Source organism: Schistocerca americana, unplaced genomic scaffold (genome assembly GCF_021461395.2).
Source record: "Schistocerca americana isolate TAMUIC-IGC-003095 unplaced genomic scaffold, iqSchAmer2.1 HiC_scaffold_1240, whole genome shotgun sequence".
In the NCBI taxonomy this organism is placed as follows: domain Eukaryota; kingdom Metazoa; phylum Arthropoda; class Insecta; order Orthoptera; family Acrididae; genus Schistocerca; species Schistocerca americana.
This window is the reverse complement of record NW_025725309.1, coordinates 7,968-17,500: the sequence shown is the minus strand read 5'-3', so window position 1 is coordinate 17,500 and position 9,533 is coordinate 7,968.

The window sequence follows — 9,533 nt, the reverse complement described above, 5'->3', positions numbered from 1 at the left end:
ATGTCACGCGACTAGTTAGCAGGCTAGAGTCTCGTTCGTTATCGGAATTAACCAGACAAATCGCTCCACCAACTAAGAACGGCCATGCACCACCACCCACCGAATCAAGAAAGAGCTATCAATCTGTCAATCCTTCCGGTGTCCGGGCCTGGTGAGGTTTCCCGTGTTGAGTCAAATTAAGCCGCAGGCTCCACTCCTGGTGGTGCCCTTCCGTCAATTCCTTTAAGTTTCAGCTTTGCAACCATACTTCCCCCGGAACCCAAAAGCTTTGGTTTCCCGGAGGCTGCCCGCCGAGTCATCGGAGGAACTGCGGCGGATCGCTGGCTGGCATCGTTTATGGTTAGAACTAGGGCGGTATCTGATCGCCTTCGAACCTCTAACTTTCGTTCTTGATTAATGAAAACATACTTGGCAAATGCTTTCGCTTCTGTTCGTCTTGCGACGATCCAAGAATTTCACCTCTAACGTCGCAATACGAATGCCCCCGCCTGTCCCTATTAATCATTACCTCGGGTTCCGAAAACCAACAAAATAGAACCGAGGTCCTATTCCATTATTCCATGCACACAGTATTCAGGCGGGCTTGCCTGCTTTAAGCACTCTAATTTGTTCAAAGTAAACGTGCCGGCCCACCGAGACACTCACTCAAGAGCACCCTGGTAGGATTGCAACGGGGTCCGCCTCGGGACGCACGAGCACGCACGAGGCGCGTCGCACGCCTTCAGCTCGCCCCACCGGCAGGACGTCCCACGATACATGCCAGTTAAACACCGACGGGCGGTGAACCAACAGCGTGGGACACAAATCCAACTACGAGCTTTTTAACCGCAACAACTTTAATATACGCTATTGGAGCTGGAATTACCGCGGCTGCTGGCACCAGACTTGCCCTCCAATAGATACTCGTTAAAGGATTTAAAGTGTACTCATTCCGATTACGGGGCCTCGGATGAGTCCCGTATCGTTATTTTTCGTCACTACCTCCCCGTGCCGGGAGTGGGTAATTTGCGCGCCTGCTGCCTTCCTTGGATGTGGTAGCCGTTTCTCAGGCTCCCTCTCCGGAATCGAACCCTGATTCCCCGTTACCCGTTACAACCATGGTAGGCGCAGAACCTACCATCGACAGTTGATAAGGCAGACATTTGAAAGATGCGTCGCCGGTACGAGGACCGTGCGATCAGCCCAAAGTTATTCAGAGTCACCAAGGCAAACGGACCGGACGAGCCGACCGATTGGTTTTGATCTAATAAAAGCGTCCCTTCCATCTCTGGTCGGGACTCTGTTTTTTTTTTTTTTTTTTTTTTTTTTTTTTTTTTTTTTTTTTTTTTTTTTTTTTTTTTAAAAAAAAAAAAAATCTTTATTCATAACATCATATTACATTATTCATATAACCCACTCCCTAACTACATTAGTGGGTCTTACAAATGATACAATTAATGCAGCTTTTTCTACACTACAGGTACTTCTATTGTTTTATTCTAGTCTAACCGCTATGGGATACTAAGCTTCTTAATTTAAGTCTACATTCTACCTGCAGCGTTACAGGTGTGCCAGTGCTACTATAAACCTACTGGTGTTGGCCACGGCCCACTGAGCTAATCCCAGCGGGCGTGCCCCTGGCACTGGGCTGGCCGTAAGTTGGTGTCGCTGCAGTCTACTCTAGTATTATTCTATCTTCTACTCTAATCTAACCTAACTACATGTCACAATTGGTGTGCGGTCAAATCCGGTGTTTTGTACCCCCCTCCCTCCTAGTCCATGGTAAGGCGGATTCCAGCCGTATGACGGCTGGCCAGGTCCCCACTTGGCGGTACAGGAAGGGTGTACGAGTCTAATTCGGTGGAAATGTTAGTCCTTCACTGGTGGTTGTCCCTAAGAAAGTTCTTAATTACTTTCTTTGATATCACATCAGTGAGAGTATTTAAGATGTTGAAAGTGCTTTCGCTTCTTAATATGTGGTACGTGTCCCTATTTGGTAGCTGTTGTCGTAGATCATGGGCCACATCATCGAAGAGGCGGCACTCATACACCACATGTTCTGGGGTACCTTGCACAGCACCACAGTCGCACGCTGGTGTAGCCTGTTTCCCAAACCGACATAGATATGTCGGGTATGGTCCATGTCCAGTAAGAAAGTGCAGCATTCCTCTTGTGGGTGTGAAAAATGTAAGTTTTAGCCTTTCCTCGATGTCTGGTAGCAGTTCATAGGTTCTGCGTCCCGTTTCCTCACTACTCCATTGATTCTGCCAAAGTTCTATTCCCCTCTTTTTGATAGCATATCTGTCCCCCGCATAGACCCCAAGTATTTCCCGGATTTTATCCCTGTTTTCCTTCTTCACCCAGTACCAGGCGGCTTGCTCCCTGATTTTTATGTCTAATGGGCAAATCCCCATTAGTACTAATAACGCTCCTCCTGGTGTAGTTCTGTAAGCCCCTGCTGAACGTAGAAGCATGTTCCGCTGCACTCTTCTTACGGCCATGGCAGGCATGACCCTCGTGAGTCTGTGTGCCCAGACTCCTGATCCGTATCCTACTATAGAGGTCAGAATACTATTGTGATATAGTTTTATTAGATTTGGTGGCAGGTGGAATCGCTTGTGACCTATTCCAATGAGGTTATTTAGTAAGACCAGTGACTTTTGGGATACAGTGTCAATATGTGTTGCAAAGTTCCACCTCTCATCGATGATTACACCCAGATATCGGGCCTCACGGCGCCGAAGAACTGGCATGCCGTTGATTCTAACTGTGGGATTTCTGACCAATTGGCCTTTGAGAAGCAAGTATGTTGATTTATTGGGCGCAATAGTCATTTTACTTCTTTGGCACCACGATGTAAGCACAGTTATAGCTCTCTCCACTTTCGGTTCTAAATCCTCACGGCTACGGCCGCCGACCAGCAAGAGGAGGTCGTCCGCGTATGCTATGACCTCTAGCACATCGTCACAATTCTTTAGATCCTCAAGTAGAGGCTCCATATTTATGTCCCAAAAGAGAGGTCCAAGGACAGAGCCCTGAGGACATCCTTTGGTCACAATCTTCCTGACTATGCCGCTAGGGGCCGATAGCGAGACCTCCCTGTCTACACAATAGCTCCTCAGACAGCCGTATAGTAGCCCTGGACAGTTCCTTTCCCGCAGGCGGGAAAAGAGTGAGGGCCACCACAGGTTGTCGAAGGCGCCACTGATGTCTACCATGATGCCGACAACATACTTGTGCGGGGCAGAGCCACAGACCTCGGCAGCCAGGGCGATTGCGTCAGACGCAGAACACCCAGACCGAAAACCGAATTGTCTGTCGCTCATCCCACACAGCATGCGGTGTGCTGTCAGTCTGTGTGCTAGTAGCCTCTCAAAAAGTTTGCCCAGTACATCTAGCAGGCAGATAGGTCTATAAGACTTGATTTCTGTAGGATCTTTGTCTGGACTCTTTTTAATTATTATTACATTTGCTTTTTTCCAAATTGCTGGGAATTTCCCGAGTTGTAAGCACTCGTTGTACAACTTAGTGAGAGGAGCTACGAGCTGGGGGGCAAGGAATTGCACCACCTCCGCAGTAATGCCGTCTGGGCCAGGAGCTTTACCCTTTTTAAGGGCCTTTATTTGGGCAGCGACTTCCTCTTCAGAGAAGGGGTAAGTTCTTATGTTATTGTTGTAGTCCCTTTGGTCTTCTCTTCTTATTTCTTTCTGTTCATCTGTCTCATTATCTTCCACGTCGTCAGGCAACAGGACCCGGAGGAGGGCCTCGGCAGTTTCCTGCCACGTGCCCGTCATCCGGTCCCCGTCCCTGACAGTGGAGAGCACCATAGGTGATCTTATTTTCTCTCTTACTAACTTGTACGGGACTCCCCAAGGGTCCGTAGCCAATTGGCTTTTTACGTAACTCTCCCAACTTCTGAGTCTGACAGCCCTGAGCTCCTGTTGGAATTGATCTTTGCTCTCTCTGTAGATCTGTAGCCATCTTTGTTTCTCTCTCCAGACGACACTCCGCTGGTAATACCTCCTCGCCCTCCTTACAGCCTGGCGCATCTGTTCTAATTCAGCCGACCATGGTGTGGGGGTGGCCGCGACGGCTCTCCTCCTGGTTGGTACCGCGGCTCGCACCGCCCTGGTGATAGCCTGTACCAGCTCTTCGGCGTATTCATCTACGTTTTCATCACCCTCCAGCAATGTCGGGATGTCGCACTCCTCCGCGAGACGGTCCCAGTTGGCTTTGTTATAATTGAACTGCAGCTCCCACCCCGTGTCCCTGTGGCACTCCCTTTCCCCAATGTTGAAAGAAATTAAGTTATGATCACTGGTGGTTGCTCTGTCCCACACTTTCCAGTTGTTGACTTTTGTGATGAGATTTGGTGTTACCAACGTCACATCTATATTTGTGCCATCTCCCCCGCCGCCTGTATAGGTGGGGGGGTTCCCTTGTTGGTTTGCAACCACCAGTTGTAATGCCATTATCGTCTCTTCGGCCTTTAGTCCTCGATCATCGTGAGTGCCACTGAACCACAGGGGGGACTTTGCATTTATGTCTGCCGTCACTATCATCCTGCGTCCCCGCAGTGCCGTGGTAACCTGTGTGAGTATCTCCAAAAACTCATCTATTTCTCGCCCATATTGGAAGTAAATGTTTGAGATGTAGATCACTCCTTTCGATGTTTGAAGTTCCACGACATTGCAGTGTTCGCTCGAAAACTGCGCGAGGACCGTGGTTCTGAATGATTTGTTTGTTATTATTATTGCTGCTTTTGGTTCTTCTCCAGTGTATATCATTTGCCAATTGGCAGCCATGTATGGGATTCGTCCCGCTTGAGAGTACGGTTCCTGTAGACAGAGCACGTCTAGACTCTTCTCTTCCACCACCCTCCGAAGTTCCTGCAAGACTAGTTTACTGTTATGTGCGTTTATCTGACCCACGTTTATTTGGTTCACGTGGGAAGTAGGTATGAATATGTGATTCTGGCCAGTTTTTGGACCAGTCGTGAGCTACTCTACCATTGGTTATTACTGCTTGGTGATATAATTCTTCTATGTTGAAATTCTCATTACGTCTTTCAAATACCTTTTTAACTAGATCTCGCAGGGCTCCGAAGTCGGTGGGGAGATTCATTGTCTTGAGCTGGATTCTATCCACAGCCTCCATTACTGGGAAGGTGACATCTCTGCCATATTCATGGCCGACACGTACCACATGTCTTAGTGCCGTGGTGAGGATTGCCGGCTCCTCCAATCTGGAGAGTTGCAGTGCATGCTCCAGGTTGGGGTATATTCGTTGGGGGTCTATTCCCATTCCTCTCTGAGTTGGTGATACAGGGGATGAGTTTGTGCTAGTCACTTCATCAAACTGGACTTGTGCGGTGTTTTCTGATTCTTTACTAAGTGGAAGTGAACTCCCAGGTACAGGATGCCTTCGTGGCCGAGAAGGTTCTTGGTTCGACCCAGGTCCCCAGCAAGGAGGAGAGGGAGCTTCTTCTTCGCACGGATCTGTTTGTACACATACATCTTTCATTATTATTACCATGGATCTTGGTTGCATGACTTTTTGTAGAAATTGTTTGAATTTGCTTGCTCTCAGAGCGTCCCTCAACCTCTTGCTTGGGGATTTCCTTTTAGGCTTCCTGAGTTCAGTTATGGCCTCAGCCATAGTCAATTCGCGAAATTAGTCTTTGTTCCAACATCCTGTACGTTGGGCAGTTCCTTCCGGTGGTGTTGCACGGTTTTCTTCCTCTTTTTGTGCAAGGAATGCAGGTTACATTTTTGTTGCAATTTTTTCTTGTGTGGTCTTCTGCCCCACACCTGGAGCAGGCCGGCTTTCTTTCGCAGTGCTTATGGACATGGTCCAGATCGCCACAATTGTGGCATCGGGGGACTACTAAGTAGTCTCTGACATTAATTGCGTGAAACCCTATATATACTTTGCCCATAGCGGTTAATTTGCGCCACATCTTACCAGAAACCTCGGCGACGTGATGGACGACATCTCGTTCCCGAGGCCCGGTTTTAAAACGCAGCTTGAATTCATTTTTGAACGTTTCCCACTCACAGTCATCAAAATTCTGGTTATAAAGGGTTTCATACATGTCACTTTCGGTCAAGGCTACGGGTACATCATATAGGATAACTAATGGATTTCTCTTTTTTAGTGGTTCACATTTGACTGCCTTCTTTAGTTTACTCTGTTTGCATGTATTAGCTCTAGAATTACCACAGTTATCCAAGTAACGTGGGTACGATCTAAGGAACCATAACTGATTTAATGAGCCATTCGCGGTTTCACCTTAATGCGGCTTGTACTGAGACATGCATGGCTTAATCTTTGAGACAAGCATATGACTACTGGCAGGATCAACCAGGGAGCTGCGTCAACTAGAGCTGAGCAGCCGGCCGCCCGGGAGTGTGTCCCGGGGGCCCGCGCGAACACGCAAGCGTCCGCTCAATTATTCTGCAAACAGGAGGAGGCTGAGCTCCCCTGCACAATACACCTCGAAACCCTCTCAGGTCCCGGCGGCGCGCAGCGCCGTCCTAAGTACTTGGTCGGGTTCGAGAGAGGCGCAATCGCCCGGAGTTTGGCGAGTAGACGCTTTAGGTGCGACCACCCGTGCTCCCAACTGAGCTTGCCGCTGCCGACAGAGGCCCGGGAGCGTGCTGTCGTGGCATTGCCGGCGGGAGACAACACGCGCCACCTACGGTGGCCGGCAGCTCCAACGCCAGCGCCACAGAAGGACAAAAGCCCCACTTGGGTGCCGAAGCGAACTCTCCCAGCACAGCGCACGCGCCAACACGTCCGCACAGCTGCGATACAATCCACCTGCGAGAACCGCAGAGGCGACCGAGCAGCAGACGGCGTCGCGGCGCCGAGCGCCGGGCGGCGGCGCATCCTCAGCGCACACAGTCCTCAATCGGACCAGCACACTGCAGATGTCCACCGCGCTTCGCACCGGGCCCGCGAGGACCTACTTTGGCCGCACGGCGCCGCGTGCAGGGTGCGCCGGCGCGCAGCTGCGCCGCCTGCCGCCTCCGTCGGCCGGCGCGCCTGCCACTGGCCGCCCCCACCAGCCGGCTGTAGCGCGTGCGCCCACGCACCGCGCGGCCAGCACGCCGGAAGGCCCCCCCTCACCGGCCGGGGACGGTCCCACCCAGCCACCGCCGCGTATCGCTTCACACCCACATGCCATTCACGTTCGTGGGCATGGTGGGTATCGCTGAAACAACCGGTTGGTAGCTCAACCGATCGTCGCCATCACTGATTCACCTCTAGCGAGAACAACCGCACCACAACGGTTTACCAGTTCTTCATTTGCGTAACGTCACCAGCAAACGTAGACGTCCATCGCCATTTGCAAATTCAACGATTGTTGCATGCCTGTGTCAGGTGTCACGACACACTATGTCTGCCCACATACACGCAACAACATGTGCACGCTTCGCGAACACGTGGAAGGTGGCCCCCGTACGTATGCGATGTCCATTGCGCGAACGACTGTCAACCGGCCTCTGTCGCATGTCGCAGATGTGGAACGCAGTGCACCATGCTATCACGGTGTGTGAGAAGAGACGACTACGTCTGACAACACGCGCCACTACATCAACAGACGGCTCATGCTGATCGCCATCCACGGCATACCATACTGCAATCCAGCTCTTATAGGGAGACGACACGTAGCTGAGTGCACAATATTTGGACCGTATGGTTCGCCGTTGTTGGCGCAGTCGTGGTACGGTCACACATGTACCACGATGTATCATTCAGTACATGAGGACCAATGTGCGGTACAGTGTGTGATTTGGACGTACAACATCAGCGGACAGTTGCCACAAGCCGTACCACAACGTAGGCTGTGCTTCGCCATGCGAATGCCAATGAACAACTGCGAAGGGCATTGAGCATGTACGTCCTGCCGCCATCCGCATTACAGTGTATAGCTGCAAGGTGTTTAACATGAAGCGATACTCTGGGGACCGGGCAGTGCGAGTAGCAAACTATATTGCGGGGGTTGCAGTTAGGCAACACTACACTAATTTAACGCGTCGTATGACAATTACAGAGCAGGTTAAGGCCCAACGTGTGTTGGGTTAAGGCCCAACGTGTGTTGGGTTAAGGCCCAACGTGTGTTGGGTTAAGGCCCAACGTGTGTTGGGTTAAGGCCCAACGTGTGTTGGGTTAAGGCCCAACGTGTGTTGGGTTAAGGCCCAACGTGTGTTGGGTTAAGGCCCAACGTGTGTTGGGTTAAGGCCCAACGTGTGTTGGGTTAAGGCCCAACGTGTGTTGGGTTAAGGCCCAACGTGTGTTGGGTTAAGGCCCAACGTGTGTTGGGTTAAGGCCCAACGTGTGTTGGGTTAAGGCCCAACGTGTGTTGGGTTAAGGCCCAACGTGTGTTGGGTTAAGGCCCAACGTGTGTTGGGTTAAGGCCCAACGTGTGTTGGGTTAAGGCCCAACGTGTGTTGGGTTAAGGCCCAACGTGTGTTGGGTTAAGGCCCAACGTGTGTTGGGTTAAGGCCCAACGTGTGTTGGGTTAAGGCCCAACGTGTGTTGGGTTAAGGCCCAACGTGTGTTGGGTTAAGGCCCAACGTGTGTTGGGTTAAGGCCCAACGTGTGTTGGGTTAAGGCCCAACGTGTGTTGGGTTAAGGCGCAACATAGGTTAGGTTAAGGCGCAACATAGGTTAGGTTAAGGCGCAACATAGGTTAGGTTAAGGCGCAACATAGGTTAGGTTAAGGCGCAACATAGGTTAGGTTAAGGCGCAACATAGGTTAGGTTAAGGCGCAACATAGGTTAGGTTACGGCGCAACATAGGTTAGGTTAAGGCGCAACATAGGTTAGGTTAAGGCGCAACATAGGTTAGGTTACGGCGCAACATAGGTTAGGTTAAGGCGCAACATAGGTTAGGTTAAGGCGCAACATAGGTTAGGTTAAGGCGCAACATAGGTTAGGTTAAGGCGCAACATAGGTTAGGTTAAGGCGCAACATAGGTTAGGTTACGGCGCAACATAGGTTAGGTTACGGCGCAACATAGGTTAGGTTAAGGCGCAACATAGGTTAGGTTACGGCGCAACATAGGTTAGGTTAAGGCGCAACATAGGTTAGGTTAAGGCGCAACATAGGTTAGGTTAAGGCGCAACATAGGTTAGGTTACGGCGCAACATAGGTTAGGTTACGGCGCAACATAGGTTAGGTTAAGGCGCAACATAGGTTAGGTTAAGGCGCAACATAGGTTAGGTTAAGGCGCAACATAGGTTAGGTTAAGGCGCAACATAGGTTAGGTTAAGGCGCAACATAGGTTAGGTTAAGGCGCAACATAGGTTAGGTTAAGGCGCAACATGGGTTAGGTTAAGGCGCAACATGGGTTAGGTTAAGGCGCAACATGGGTTAGGTTAAGGCGCAACATGGGTTAGGTTAAGGCGCAACATGGGTTAGGTTAAGGCGCAACATGGGTTAGGTTAAGGCGCAACATGGGTTAGGTTAAGGCGCAACATGGGTTAGGTTAAGGCGCAACATGGGTTAGGTTAAGGCGCAACATGGGTTAGGTTAAGGCGCAACATG